Source organism: Lissotriton helveticus, chromosome 8 (assembly GCF_964261635.1).
Source record: "Lissotriton helveticus chromosome 8, aLisHel1.1, whole genome shotgun sequence".
Taxonomy (NCBI): Eukaryota; Metazoa; Chordata; class Amphibia; order Caudata; family Salamandridae; genus Lissotriton; species Lissotriton helveticus.
The window spans coordinates 1,554,907,020-1,554,922,560 of record NC_136069.1 but is presented as its reverse complement, the minus strand read 5'-3'; positions in this window follow the sequence as shown (position 1 = coordinate 1,554,922,560).

Sequence of the window (15,541 nt, the reverse complement as noted above, 5' to 3'; positions counted from 1 at the left end):
TAGACGCCCCGTGGCATATTTTTCTGCCACTTTGGATCCAGTGGCTGCTGGATTACCTGGATGTTTGAAAGCAGTGGCTGCAACATGCACAAGTTTAGAACAGAGTGAATCTATTGTCATGGGACATCCGGTAACTGTGTATGTTCCACACGCAGTTGTGATTTTACTAACCAGAACAAAGACTCAGTATCTCACCCCTAGTCGGCTGACTAAATACGAGAGGATTCTCGTGGGTGCTGCAAATGTAGCCATCACTCGGTGTAATATACTGAACCCCGCCACTCTACTCCCTGACTCAATGGTTTTAGAAGACCAGGGAGAGAACGAGCATGACTGCATTGACCTGACAGAATTCAGTACTAAACCCCGTCCAGACATTAAAGAAACACCCTTGCCTGTACATGATGAGGAGTGGTTTGTGGATGGTTCATGCATGCGACATGAACTTGTAGGCCTAAGTGCTGCCTACGCTGTGGTTGCGTTAGACAAAGTTAAAGAAGCATCCTGTTTATTTGGAGTAAAGTCTGCACAAGTAGCCGAACTAATTGCCTTAATAAGAGCTTGCAAATTGGGAAAAGACAAAAGAATAACAGTGTATACTGACAGCCAGTACTGTTATGGGGTTGTGCATGACTTTGGCCAGTTATGGCTACAAAGAGAATTCCTGACTTCATCAGGTACCCCCATTCGAAATGGAAAAGTTATCCAAGACCTTTTAGAGGCAATCCAATTACCAAAAGAATTGGCAGTGGTCAAATGTGTTGCTCATAAAAAGGGCCTTGACCCCGTGTCATTGGGAAATGATTTTGCTGATCGGGTAGTAAAACAATGTGCTATGGATCGCATGTCAATGAATATCAGACTGGGTGGGACTGGAAACAGCTGCCAACTTATGGTGTTTGAAGAAGTGCCTACCTGGGATGAAGTGAGAGAATGGCAGCATGCTGTGCCCTGGGAAGAGAAAGAGAAATGGAAGGGACTTGGTTGTCAACCAAGACGTGAGGATGGTGTCATTGTGGGCCCAGATGGTATGCCTGTGTTACCTAGGAACCTGCTTGCCCCTATGGCCAGACTGATACATGAAGGATCACACATTGGTAGGGATGCCATGGTTCTGGTATTTCAACAGACCTGGTATAACCCGAAGTTCAGGAAGGTAGCAGAATCCTCGTGCCAGAGGTGCATGACGTGTCAACAGTTCAACGCTGGCAAGAGAACAGTAGTTGAACTGGGGAAAATTGGGAAGTCAGGAGGTCCCTTTGTGAGAATACAAATTGACTTCATCACCATGCCTCGCTGCGAGGGAAAAAGATATGTCCTTGTCATTGTCTGCCTATTTTTAAAATGGGTGGAAGCTTACCCTGTCCCACAGAGTGATGCCTTAAAAGTAGCCAAATTATTACTACGAGAATTGATACCTAGGTTCGGAGTGCCAGTCACTATTGAATCAGATAGAGGCGGACATTTCCAGAATGAGGTGATGGACCAACTCTGTAAAGCATTTGGAATCACACAAAAGTTACACTGTACACCTCGTCCAGAGGCTTCTGGAGTGGTAGAGCAGATAAATGGCACTATTAAATCGAGGTTGGCCAAAATGTGTGACTCAACTGGAATGAATTGGATTACTGCCTTGCCTCTTGTTCTGATGGGACTCCGAAGTATTCCAGATCGGAGAACAGGCCTGAGCCCCCATGAAATTTTGATGGGAAGAGTGATGAGACAAGCATGGGTACCAGGAAACAAACTGTTAAGCATTTCTGATGATTTGGTACTTGAGTACTGCAGGAAACTGGGTGACCAAGTGCGTTCTATCTCTCGCCAGATTGGGGAAGACGCCGTCGCCAACCTGACAACTCCAGTTCACAAATTGGTTCCTGGTGACTGGGTTAGAATCAAGAAGCACACTCGTTCAAGTTGCCTTGCACCGAGGTGGGGAGAAAAACGCCAAGTAATACTGGTGACCACGACAGCAGTGAAGTGTGCAGGCATTCCCAGGTGGATCCATGCCAGCCATACTCAAAAGGTAATTCCAGACAAGGAGCCTGGAGCTGAAGGTTGTCCAGCTGAGGGGTCTGCGAATGTCGGTCCTGAAGTAGCTGATGACGAACAGCCGAGGACCAGTCCAGCTGAGGGTCCTGCAGACGTTGGTCCGGAAGTAGCTGATGACGAGCAACCGAACACCAGCCAAGATGATTGGATGCCTATAATCGATTTCATTGAAGACCCAATCAGAACAAGAGAGCGAATCTACGAAGATAGAGAGTGGAATAGAGAGGTCGAGATAGGCACAGGCGAAGAACCTCAGATCATTGAGATTCACATCAAATCCGAGGACGAAGAAGGTGGTCAGACAGGGACAGAACAAGTGATCGATACTCCTCCACTGACTCCTGAAATTGAAAAGGGACAGACTAGAACTAGCACAAAAGTTCGAGTAGAAGAAAATCAAGATATTGAAGTGCTTGAACAGGATCAGATAGAACTAGAAAAACGTGTTCAGGACACAGAAACAGAGACATTTGAAAGAAAAAATCAAAATTCACCTGAACCAGGCCAGTTTAGTAACCAGGCAGAAGAAATAGATACAAGACCTGGGACTAGTAAGACAGGAAGGGAAGAGACAGAGGAAGTGCCACAAACGAATGAAAACAAAAGAGCATTAGAAGAAAGTCAACTGACAGTGCCAACCAAAAGACTCAAGAAAAAGAAAAATATCGAACCAAGATACATTAAGAGACTAAGATTGAGAATAAAAACAGTAGAAGAGAAACTTGCTGACCGAAGAAAAAGCATACGAATAGCAGAGCAAGCTGGAGAAAGCTCCAAAAGAAGGAGTGATCGAATAAAAAGACTGAATGAAAAATACCAGGATCCTGAATGGACATACCTGATTCTGGAAAATTTAGAGGATCTTGATATTACTGACGAAAGCGACGGGGAACCGATTACTGATTACTCTGCAGAGGAAGAGGACGAACCGCCGTGAAATTGCTCTGCATAAAAATACCTGGGCAAGGCCACAAAGAGGGGTTGAAAACTTCTTCTGAGCCAAAATGTCTGATTCAAACGTGAGTGGTAGACCTAGCCGCAGTTGTTGCAAAACATGCTGCAAGGTATGTATATGTAGTATAGTTATAGTAATATTAGTTTGGATAGGACTAACAGTTTTCATTCCTTTTATGGTAAGCAAAAATACTAATATTGACCCTACTCAGACTACCGACCCTGAAGAACTGACAACACGAAGTGTAGAAAGACGTGAAAAAGCACTCAGACAGACAAAACGAGACTTAGAAGCATCAGATGAGGAAGGACTACATTACCACGGAGTTAGAAACCAGACACACTTAAATGTTTTCACAAACTTGTTAGTGCATTATGTAGAAACTATGGAAATAGAAGATTGCTATGTCTGCATGAAGCTACCTACTTCTGTAGCTGAAGGCGTGACTTATCATCAACTACCTCTGACCTATGGAATTTCCTGTAGTGTTTTAGCAAGCTTATTTTACAAAAGAGAACCGTTACAGTACTATTACTCTAATAATGACGTAATATTTTCCGAACTTCCTATACGTGGAAATCTGAATCCTGTACATACCAAAAGTGACGTTGCACGCTATATGGGAGAATACTTTCTGACTATAGGTACCATAGACTTAAATGAAGCACACAGAGACAACTTGACCTGTTCATTACATGAACAAGAGAAAATATTCTTGAACATGGCAGAGAAGAGAAGGGAGAGTTTCCAAAGAAAGGCAAATGACAAAAGACAGAAAACCCCAAAATGGGCTGAGGACATGGAAAGCACCTCAAATGGCGGGGCAGGGCCTGCTTTGTTGCTGGATTTCGAAAAGAAAGGGAAACTCTGTCTTCATCGCGAGAAGACTAGTTATTATAATAATATTTTCATTGGAGTAGTGTGGCTCACTGGTTAGAGGTGGCAGGCCTGAGAGCAGAAGTCAGCCTGGGACCAGGGTTCAATTCCTGACGCGGCAGGGTCGTGGACCTTGGTCAGCGGACTCGATAATTCTCGCTTCGGTGCTTACTCTAATCAGCGGTTCCACTCGGCAACTCTGGGCATTAGCTTGCCTAATCTCCACAACGGCCTCACCAATTCCGGGGATGCCTGGCTCCACCTTGGGGACTCCCAGCAAGGGACCATCCCACAGGGAAAGCCAGGACGGGTTCCCCAGAGTTATACAGCGCCGGGACGCCCCGTTGCTGGGGCAGCTGTGCGCTTTACAAGTATACTACATTTACATTTACATTCCAGTCAATGTGAACACAATTACAAGGTAATTGGAGGTTGGGGTTTCAAAAATGGGTCAGAACCTGTGTTTCCCGGAATTTATTATGTATGTGGAAACAAGGCTTATTTCAAATTGCCGGATCACTGGTATGGAAGCTGCTATTTTGGCATTGTTTTCCCGAAAATATACCACGTGAATGAAATTGCTGGAAGCAATGAAAACACTAATGGCTTAGTGCGTAATAAAAGAGAAAGCGTAGGTGAAATAATGGGTGGTATTTTTAGTGCACTGATACCTGGAGTGGGAGTGGTTCTGAACACTCACAGAATTTGCAAATTATCCACAATAGTGGATGTGTTGTCTACTGACACGGCTCATGGATTTCTGCTGGTCAATACTGAAATGGTTGCGATCAGATCAATGGTTTTGCAGAACAGACTTGCTCTTGACACCTTATTAGCAAAAGAGGGCGGAGTCTGCCGGATGTTGAAGGCGCAACATTGTTGCACTTACATTCCGGACAAAAGTGTACAGCTTAAAAGATATGTGAAAAACATTACTAATTTGGAAAAGGAACTCAAACCACTCGAGGTTGACAGTGCCTGGAGGAGACTGGTTGATGGTCTCTCCAATGTAGGTCATTGGTTTGCTAGCTTAGGTAAAAGCTTATTGTTTAAGGTACTGATGCCAATTGGAGTGATAGGTCTTATCCTATTTCTCATATTCGTCTGTTGCAAATGTCGCAAACACACAAAGAAATACCAAGTGAATGCGAGAGTAGTGAAACGGAGTGCGGATGAGCTTGAATTGGAAGAAATGAATAATCAGATTTATAAAAAGGTGAAAAATTCTCACCCTACCAAAAATGAGAAGGAGAAACTGAATCGCCTGTTGGAAGAGATAGAAATGTACAAGGTGTGAAAGAAAGTTGGCATCTGGTTCCATTATTTTGTGATGATAGTAAATATCATCAAAGAGGGGATTGATAGAGCAAGATTTCGCATCGCGACTTGCTCGAGTCAAGAACCTCGAATATTTGTTATAATCCCGTAATTCCAATTGTTCGTTTTACTAAATTTATGTATTTTGAATGTGCGTGTGTATCATAGTGATGCTTGCCTATGTGTTTCACTAATACGAATAACCCTTGTCTTTAAAAATGGATGCTGCTTGAATTCTGATTCTGCGCATGCGTTAGGCATAATCACGTGACATGACGCAGTCACATTTGGAGGGAAAGGGTGCGCATGCGTAACAGCCATAAAATGGCCGCGCTTTCTAATAACGAGGTGAAGCTTGCACCGTCGCTTTTGTGATTTTGTCTGTTGCACTAATAAATAATTGCATAGTATATTTTATAATGATAATTCATAAGTACACACTCATGTTATGTAGTTTATTCATTTATTTCTATGTTTTAATTTGTTTTCGCTTACTTTTCATGTACCATGGTAAACGGGGGGTCCAACTGGGTCGAGAACCATCTTGAGAGTCCTTTCTGCGCATGACCACGCAGCCCAGGCAGCCGAAGCCTTGAGCAGTGGAACTCAGCCAGCTGGCAGTCACAGACAAGATGCTCCTGAGAACGCCACCTCGGACCCAGGAGGATAGAGAAATCGTGTTCCTGACTTGATACAATGACATTATTTCTATTGTATTCTGCATATTCTCTCATGGGAACCCCAATCTTGCTAGGCGGTACCTTAGAATGCAAAATAGGACTTGAATAAGTCTGTTCTGATTGGTGTGTTAACCCATCCTACCTTAGGACCAATCGAAATTGGGGATTCTGACACTTTGCAACATTGGGGGGTGGTACACTGACCCAAAATAGTATATCTAGCCTAGGTTTAGCTAGAGAAATTGTCCGACTTGTCCGAATAGCTGACCTGTCACTGACCCAACGCACTCAATAGGTGACTGAATATACAGAGCGCTGTGGAGCACTCTGTCCGAATTTGACCATAGACTAAGGTTTTACTAAACCTTAAGTGCTGGCAGAGCACTTTGCTGGGGAGTTCGCTAACCCAATCGGGGTTCTGACTGATAGCTGCAGAGAGGGTGGAGCGCAGGCGTTGCTTCCGAACTGCGGGTGCTGGTCGTATCCTGGTGGTCCTGTCCTGATCCTAATCTGGGTTTCCTGTCCTGTCCTGAGGTGTCCCTACTGCACCTGCTGTCCCATTGATGACTGCTATTCCTTGGGGTATTTCCTGTCCTTAACTGACCCGTGGCCAGGGTTGGTTTTCACACCAGTCTAGGTAAATATCTTGCCGAAAAACTCTAAACTGCACCTCTCTGTTTTTCTGTCTTTGCTTCAATAAAGACATACCTTTGCACACGTCATATTTTCCATGCTTTTTTGCAAAATCTACCCTATGAAATCTATTTTGCATTGAATTTTCATAGCATGTTCCTATGTTACCCTACCCTTTAGAGCATATTATTTCCATACTGTCTATGAAAAATAAATGTGGTTTATAATTTCCTCCTGAGCTCTGATTTGAAGTAACGTTAGTAGAATTATAGCGTGTTTCACTTTCCACCCTTTTGATAGACGTATAGGATACCAAATTTCTACCCATTTCCATGAAGTACGTTCCAATAGTATAAATTTAGTACATGCAAATAGCTTGCCCATTTATAGATGGCTACTCTTGAATTTTCAGTTTAAGTCTACTTAAGTGAGTTCCCTGTTACTCTATTTTACAAAACTTCAATGATCACCCTTACATTGTTTCTTTATAGTTATGTGATTTTCGATATCCTGATTATTGACTGTCTTTTTATGGTAAACCTTATGATTTCCGAAACTGATTTCTAGATAAAATTCTTAAAACTTCCCAGTTGTCTGTGGTCATCTGATGAAATATCAAAGTAATTCTAGGTTGGGTTTTGTACTTTGCTGCCTTTCCTTTTACAGCTAGCTCCCTGACCCATCGTGGTCATAGGTACCCGTAACGGTGGATGGTAAGTCGGGTACACTGAAAATAAAGAAAGGGACTCATGATTATTGGTAGTGGATTGTAAGGTCATCTGATCAATGTATATGATGAATTGAAGTATATGGGCCCGAAAACTATATGGTGAAATTATTTGGTCAGGTGACCCCCGATCTCTATCAATACAACCCGTATGTTTTACTAATTTCCTTTATTTTGGATATGCATGTATCTTAGTGATGCTTGCCTATGTGTTTACTAATACGAATAACTCGTGTCCTTAAAATGGCCGCAGCTTGAGGGTTTGCTTCTGCGCATGCGTTAGTCACACTCACGTGACGTGACGTAGTTGCAGTTCTGGTGGGAAAATGTGCGCATGCGTGCTTGCCTCTAAAAAATGGCTGTCAGTGTCATAACGTGGTGAAGCTTGTGCAGATGCTCTCGTGTCATTGTCTGTTGCACTAACTATAATGCAATAGTATATTTTTCTGATTTGAGAAGTATAAAGTAGCTTTTCATGGTATATGGTGAATTCATTTATTTCTATATTTTAATTGGTTTTCGCTTACTTTTCATGTACCGCGGTATTGAGGGCCTGATGCAAGGCTCAAGACTCCATATTAAGAGGATAGTCTGCGCATGACCGAACTCTAGCTGTGGCATTGACAGGGTGCCAACTGAAGGTCCCTGCCAAGACGTGCCTGGGAAGATGCACCTTCACCCAGCCGGAGAAGCTAAAAATGTTACAATTGTAATTTTTCCTATTGTATTCTGCAGAATCGGTCATGGGAACCCCAAATTCAATAGGCGGTTCCAAAATATGTAAAATTCAGCTTGTAGAAGCTTGTTCTGATTGGTGTGTTGACCTATCCTACCTGGGGACCAATCGAAATTGGGGATTCTGACACTTGCAACATTTGGGGGGTGGTACACTGACCCGAAAACAGTATAACTAGCCTAGGTTTAGCTAGAGAAATTGTCCGACTTGTCTGAATAGCTGACCTGTCACTGACCCAATGCACTCAATAGGTGACTGAATACAGAGCGCTGCGGAGCACTCTGTCCGAATTTGACCATAGACTCAAAGGTTTTACTAAACCTTAAGTGCTGGCGGAGCACTTTGCTGGGGAGTTCGCTGACCCAATCGGGGTTCTGACTGATAGCTGCAGAGAGGGTGGAGCGCAGGCGTTGCTTCCGAACTGCGGGTGCTGGTCGTGCCTTGGTGGTCCTGTCCTGATCCTAATCTGGTTTTCCTGTCCTGTCCTGGGGTGTCCAATCTGCACCTGCTGTCCCATAGATGACTGTCCTTCCTTGGGGTATTTCCTGTTCTTGACTGATCCATGGCCAGGGTTGGTCTGCACACCTTTCTAGGTAAATATAGTGCGAAAACTCTATACTGCACCTTCTATTTTCCTGTCTTTGCTTTAATAAAGACATTTCTTTGCATACGTTAATTTTCCATGCTTTCCGCAACCTATTATAAAAGTCATACAGTATATTTTCCTTTAGCATGTTCCTATGTTTCCCTACCTTTTAGAACACATTCTCTCCATACTGTTTATGAATCATAACTGTGGTATATAATTTTCTCCTGAAATCTGATTTAACATAATGATGCTAGAACTATAGCGTGTTCCATTTTTCCCTTTCTATAGATGTATAGGATTTCCAATCCTTACCTTGCAGTATTTTTCTAAACAGTAAATGTCCAGTTCGTGATCCAATTTTCTAAAATCTATTTAGTAGATCGCATTGTTATAACTTTCTTATAGACTCATAAATGGTTGCCTTAGTTTTTCTTTTATATGGTTATGTGCTCTTCATTATTCTGATTATAGATTGCCTTCTCGTTGTAAAATGTATACACTCAGAAACTGATTTCTAAGATAAACTTTTAAAACTTCCCAGTAGTCTGTGGTTATTTGATGAAGTAAGAGAAATAAAGTCGGTATTTGTATTTTGCCTGCTTTTCTTTTACAGCTAGCTCCCTGATCCATTTTGGATCATAGGTACCCGTAACGGTGGATTGGTAAGTCGGGTACAATAGAAATAAATAGGAAGAAACCAGGGTTGCTGGTAGAAGAGTTGTTAGGTCACCCGATTAATGTATATGATAAATTGGAAAAATATGGGCCTAGTAAGTGAATGGTGAAAATTATTGGCCGGGTGACCTGCGATCTCTATCTGTAATTTTCTGGTAGCAGAGCTATGGTTAGGGACTAGTTAAAGTTAGGTAGGACTAGTTAAGCTAGATAGGTTGGATGCTGCTAAAATTTTATGATAACATTTTATTGCTGCTACAAGGGTAAACAGTTTGTGTGAATTGATCAATCACGTGAAATGTTTGCTTTGAAAAATTATGAAATGTTTTAAATTGTTTTTCTTATTATTATACTGATATATGTATTAACCCACTCGTTAGTAAAGTGTTTATATGTTTGTTGGGAATCCCCGGGGAATTGAATTGCGAGTGGTGAAGAGAATCCACTTCGCGTTGAGGTCACTGGCCTAAGGAAAGTTAGTGCAGGTTAGGCAGAACTGGAAGCACTAACTAGAGGTTTTTGAATAAATGATAGCGACGAGATCACTGGCAAAACTTCTATTGTGAGAAAAACCTAGTAAGGGTCACATCGGAAGGAGTAGCAGGTTCATCGGAGCTTGGGTGCTAGCAGAGGGGTTCGCTGGTGAAACTTTAGACTTAGTATATATCCCGGAAAGAAGTGGATAAGTCAAAAGTAGCAGGTTCCTAATGCTTGAGTGAAGGGTAGGCAGAAGAGATCTATCCGTAGTGTGTGAAAAGTAAATGGAAGTAGTTTACTTGCAGTGAAACAAATCTTTGCTGTCTAGACACTTGGGTACAGTGGCGAATGTGTATTCGTATGTAAAATAACAAAGCACTTGCACTTTTAGAGAGAAATTAAGTTTCCGTTACCTTGCGAGGGAGGGAGTCAGTTGCGGAGCTGCTCTGACGTCACTCTGTTCCGCGCTGGGATTGGTAGACGCAGCGGGTGTGTAGCGGAGCTGGAATTGTGAAGGAGGGGTGAGTGCCGAAGCGTGAGAATCTGTCTCGCGAAAGGCCGCGCACCCATTGGTCGAGATTATTTGAAACCGTGCACTTCATTGGTTGCACGAAAATAAAAAACGCACTTGGATTGGAAGTAATTTGTAAACAGAGTCACTAGCAGAAATCGTATGTGGCACTCGTATAGACCGCATACTAGACCTGATCCACGACATTTAGGGTTTGAGAACGATCAGTGGAAAGGGCATAACACCAGCATTATGTATGGAAATAAGAGAAAATTATCTCTTGTAAATAAGATGAAGAATTATTTCAAAAAGGACAAGCCGATTAAAACCAGAGAAGGTGTTGTCATTCCGCCACCTAATACTCCTGCATCTTTCATGATGTTTGATAAAGGGTACCACTCGTGTGTATGGTTGGAAAACTGGGCGGAATACACCAAGGATGACGGAATTTTGGCTTTTCCGTTAGAAGGTACATTCAATGGCAGGATTCTATTTAATTTGAGAACCCGAATGAATGACTTACATCCCAGACCTAGATTAACGCAGTACGAAGCTTTAGAGGAATGGGAGATCGAGGCTTTTGAGAGAGACAAGCCCCGAATAGATAAAGGGTTAACAAAATTTTATCCAAAACTAAAACAAGAGACCAGAGACAAAAAGATGAAACAATGGAGACAGAATATGATTGTAGAAGGGCTGTTTCCAATGATGCCAATGGGTGGTCCTCCTGCAGGAGAGAAGAGAACAGAAAAATGCAAACATTGGGTGCCCATTGGGGAGTGGGATGATGAATTATTAGATGATATGTTTATGAGAAGTCCGCCTCCTTATAATGAAGGACTCCGACCCTCTAGTGAAGGGGATCATTCTCGGAGACCTCTTCCCCGGGAAGAGGCCAGATCAGTGAGTGTAGGAGAGAGTTGTCAAATACCTCCGTATAATGAGGGGCTAGGAGCTCAAGGTGCTAGAGATATCTGTCAAAGAGCACCATTTAGTGGGGAGTCAAGATATTCGAGAGAAAGAGACTTCTGCTCTAGACCTCCCTACGAGGGTGAGGCAAGGCCTTCAACGTCAGGAATTCCGTTCTCAAGACCCCCGTCTGAGGAGGAACCAAGATCCCTAGGCACAGGAAGCTTGTTCCCAAAACCTAATTACGGGGAAGGACCAAGTGAGACACATCCCACTGCCCCGAGTTATGCCCCAACTTTGACCCCGCAGGTATTACATGACAATTCTTTGGACAGGATATTGGAGGACAGGGAACGAGAGGCTCTAGCTAAGCAGAGAGCCGAGATAATTCAAAAAATCTCCCAGTTAAATACAAGTCCTGAAGCCTTGACAATCCCGGTAACTATTGGACCCGTGGTTCCGCTGTATGGGGATAGACAGGGAAGTCCGAAGACTCCAGTTATTACTCCAGTTGTAGCACAGCCAAGACCGGAGCCCTTAATTGTGGATGACCAGACTAGTGAATGTGAGTCCGAGGTCTCGCTAATGGATCTGCCCATTAGGGGTGCAGGAAAAAGGTTACAGAAAAGACATAATCCTTTCAACACGAGGGAGATTCAAATGGAATCGACTTCGGGTACCAAGAGTGTCACATTGGTGACTCCTGAAGAGATTGAAAGATGGAGTCGAGAGTTAGAAAAACAAACTCCTCAGTCGAAACCTTTAGATATCTTCAAGCTGAGAATAGAAATGGAAGAGCTAATGGCAGGAAATGTAGGTTTAGACAGATTAAATACCTATTCTGAAGAAGAGTTGCTGTTTATCGGCAAGAGTTTTACCCGAAACACAAGAGTGCTCCATGAAAAATTAACAGACACTGCAGCTAGTATGGGAATCGATATTTCAAAATCAAAACCACTGCAGAAACCCTATAGAGCTGATTTTTCAGACAAAGATCTGGAAAATATGAATGTGTCAGGGAAAAAGGCGCAGGTTAAAGAATTATTGACAGTGTTGCAAAAATGGGGAGACGTAGAAAAGTGGAAAGCCAGATGGGCAAAGAAGAAAGATGAGGCAAGATCTAAACAGACGACTTCTGAGTTTGTTCTAAAGAAAGCTGACAAACCTGAGCAGTTATACCCTATGCGTGAAGTGCCAGGTGGAAAATACGTGCACGTTCCATGGTCCAGACAGGATATTGTGTCCTTTACCAATGACTTTCCAAAATTACGAGAAAAGCCTGTGGACTGGTACAGGCAGGTGGAAAGGTTTGTAAAGGTGCAAAAGTGCTTATGGAAAGACCTGGATGGGTTTTTCGACATTGTGGTTCCTGTGGATTTATGGACCGAATGCAAGGTTGCCATTGATTGGCCCAACAAAGAGTATGATAGGGACCCTGTTACAGGTGCTCCCTCTGATGAAGTGATGAGGAAATATGACCAGGTCAAGTTACATCTGAAAAAGAAGGTGCCTGCAAAGGAAACTGATTGGACCAAAATAGATAGGACCACGCAGGAAAGGGATGAGTCTGTGCACTCCTTTTATGAGAGACTGTTACAGGTGTTCAAAACTTACAGTGGAATAGATAACATCGAGATGAAGGACATGACCCACTTCATTTACAGGTTTGTAAACGGTTTAAGACCCGAAATTTGCCAGTGGATCAAAGACAATAAGATTTGTTGGCAGTCTAAGAAAATGGATGAGGTCTTACGGTACGCAAAGTACTGTGAGGACGAGATGGCAGATAAGAGAAAGGCACTCAAGGAAAAGGTCATGTGGGCACAAGTGAAGCTAGCAGAACAACAGGAAAAGCAGTTGAATAAGATGAATAAGAATACCCAAAATCAAGGCTCTGGGGGTGGAGGGAAGCCCAAGGTAAAAATGAGCAGGGAGGAAGCTAAAAAGAAATTTCCCTGCCACCAGTGCGGAGAAATCGGGCACTGGAGAGACGAGTGTCCATATTTACAGCATGATAATACCCAAACCCCTGATTTAACTCCACAGACGCAGAATGAAAAACCAAGAAAGACTCAGCAGCAGGTAAAGGCAAGTCAATTGCCCCGAGCGCCAAAACCAAATTATAAGGGAAAATCACCACAGGGTGATGACATAGAGATCTGGGGAGGCAACGAGAATAGAAATGCAGCAACTTCGCAGTTTTTGTTGAATGATACCTTTTTCTGTGACGACCAATACTGACGGGGCCTGAGAGGGGAGGACAAGGAGTGTGTTCTTGGCGCCTCCTTGCCGGTAGACCAGTCAGGGCCATACATTGAAGGAACGGTTGATGGAAATAATGTCACATTTCTATTGGACACTGGTGCTACCCGTTCTACTGTGAGAACAGCGGACGTTCCAAACCTACCCCTCTCGGGAGAAGCAATCCAAGTAGTGGGTGTGTCTAATCAATTGATTAGTACCCCAGTTACTGAGCCCATGGAGATCACAATAGAGAATTTCAAAGAAATGCATAGATTTGTAGTTTGTGATACCAGTCTAGTAAATTTACTGGGACGTGATTTGTTGTGCAAAATGAACTGCACCATCTTTTGCACACCAAAAGGCTTCGAAATTCAAACCCCAGACGAGGATGGCATATACAAATTAATGTTAATTAGACCAGACTCAGAAATTAAACAAATGACTATACAGGACTTACCTGAAGAACTCCAAAAGACAGTGAAACCAGAAGTATGGGACTTTACAGGAAAGGATGTAGGATTAATGGCAAATGTAGACCCAATACAAATAGCCATGAAAGAAAATGCAGTTTATCCTAATACCAAGCCATACAAAATGAGTGCAGAAGTGAGAGCAGGAGTTGCCATTGAAATAAAAAGACTGCTAGAAGCAAACATCATACAAGAAGTGATGAGTAGTCCATGTAACTCACCCATAATTGGAATCAAGAAACCTAGTGGCAAGTACAGGGTAGTGCAGGACCTGAGAAAGGTAAACAAAATAGTGGTTCCTTGTTGTCCTATTGTTCCAAACCCAGCAGTGATCCTATATCAGATTCCCTGGGATGCTGAGTGGTTTACCGTGATAGACCTATGTCATGCATTCTTTTCGATCCCATTGCATCCAGATAGCAAATTTCTTTTCTCATTTGCTTTTGACAGTCACGTGTACATTTGGAATCGGGTCCCTCAATGGTACACCAAAAGTCCCTCTATCTTTAATCAGATTCTGAAAAAGTGCCTTGAATCTTTAGTGTTACCAGGAAAATCTGTTTTGGTGCAATATATAGATGACCTTTTGGTAGCGTCGAAAAGTCATAGAGATTGTGTTGTTGACACCATTGCTTTACTGAATCACCTAGGTGAAAAAGGACATAAAGTGTCCCCTGACAAATTACAGTTCTGTACAAAGTCAGTGAAATATCTGGGGCACCAGATAGAAAAAGGCATCAGAAAAGTCACTTCTGAGAGAGTCAGAATAATTCGGAACATGCAGTTACCCCGTACTCAGAAAGAAATCAGAATGTTCCTTGGAGTGGTAGGTTACTGCAGGCAATGGATTGTGGGATTTGCAGTCCTGGCAAAACCTTTAATAAAAATGACAAAGAAAGGAGCAAAAGACCCAGTGGAATGGGATGATGAGGGCATGACAGCCTTCACTAAATTACGAGACTGTCTGTGTACAGCACCTGCTTTAGGGATGCCTGACTATTCTAAAGAATTTGCACTATTTTGTGATACACGAGATAATTGTGCACTGTCAGTCCTAACTCAGGAGCATGGGTTGACTAGACGACCAGTGGCATATTTTTCTGCCACTTTGGATCCAGTGGCTGCTGGATTACCCGGATGTCTGAAAGCAGTAGCTGCAACTTGCACGAGTCTAGAACAGAGTGAATCTATTGTAATGGGACATCCTGTAACTGTGTATGTTCCCCATGCAGTTGTGATTTTATCGACCAGAACTAAGACCCAGTATCTCACCCCTAGTCGGCTGACTAAATACGAGAGGATTCTCGTGGGTGCTGCGAATGTGGTCATTACTCGGTGTAATATCCTGAACCCAGCTACCCTGCTCCCTGACTCAATGATTATGGAAGCTGAATGAGAGGACGAACATGACTGCATAGATCTGACAGAATTCAGTACTAAACCACGCCCAGACATTAAAGAAATACCTTTGCCTGTAGAAGATGAGGAGCTGTTCGTGGATGGCTCATGTATGAGACACAAACTTGTAGGCCTAAGTGCTGCTTATGCTGTAGTCTCTATAAACGAAATTAAAGAAGCTTCCTGTTTATATGGAGTAAAGTCTGCACAAGTAGCCGAATTGATTGCATTGATAAGAGCCTGTAAAATTGGAAAAAACAAAAGAATAACAGTATATACTGACAGTCAGTAC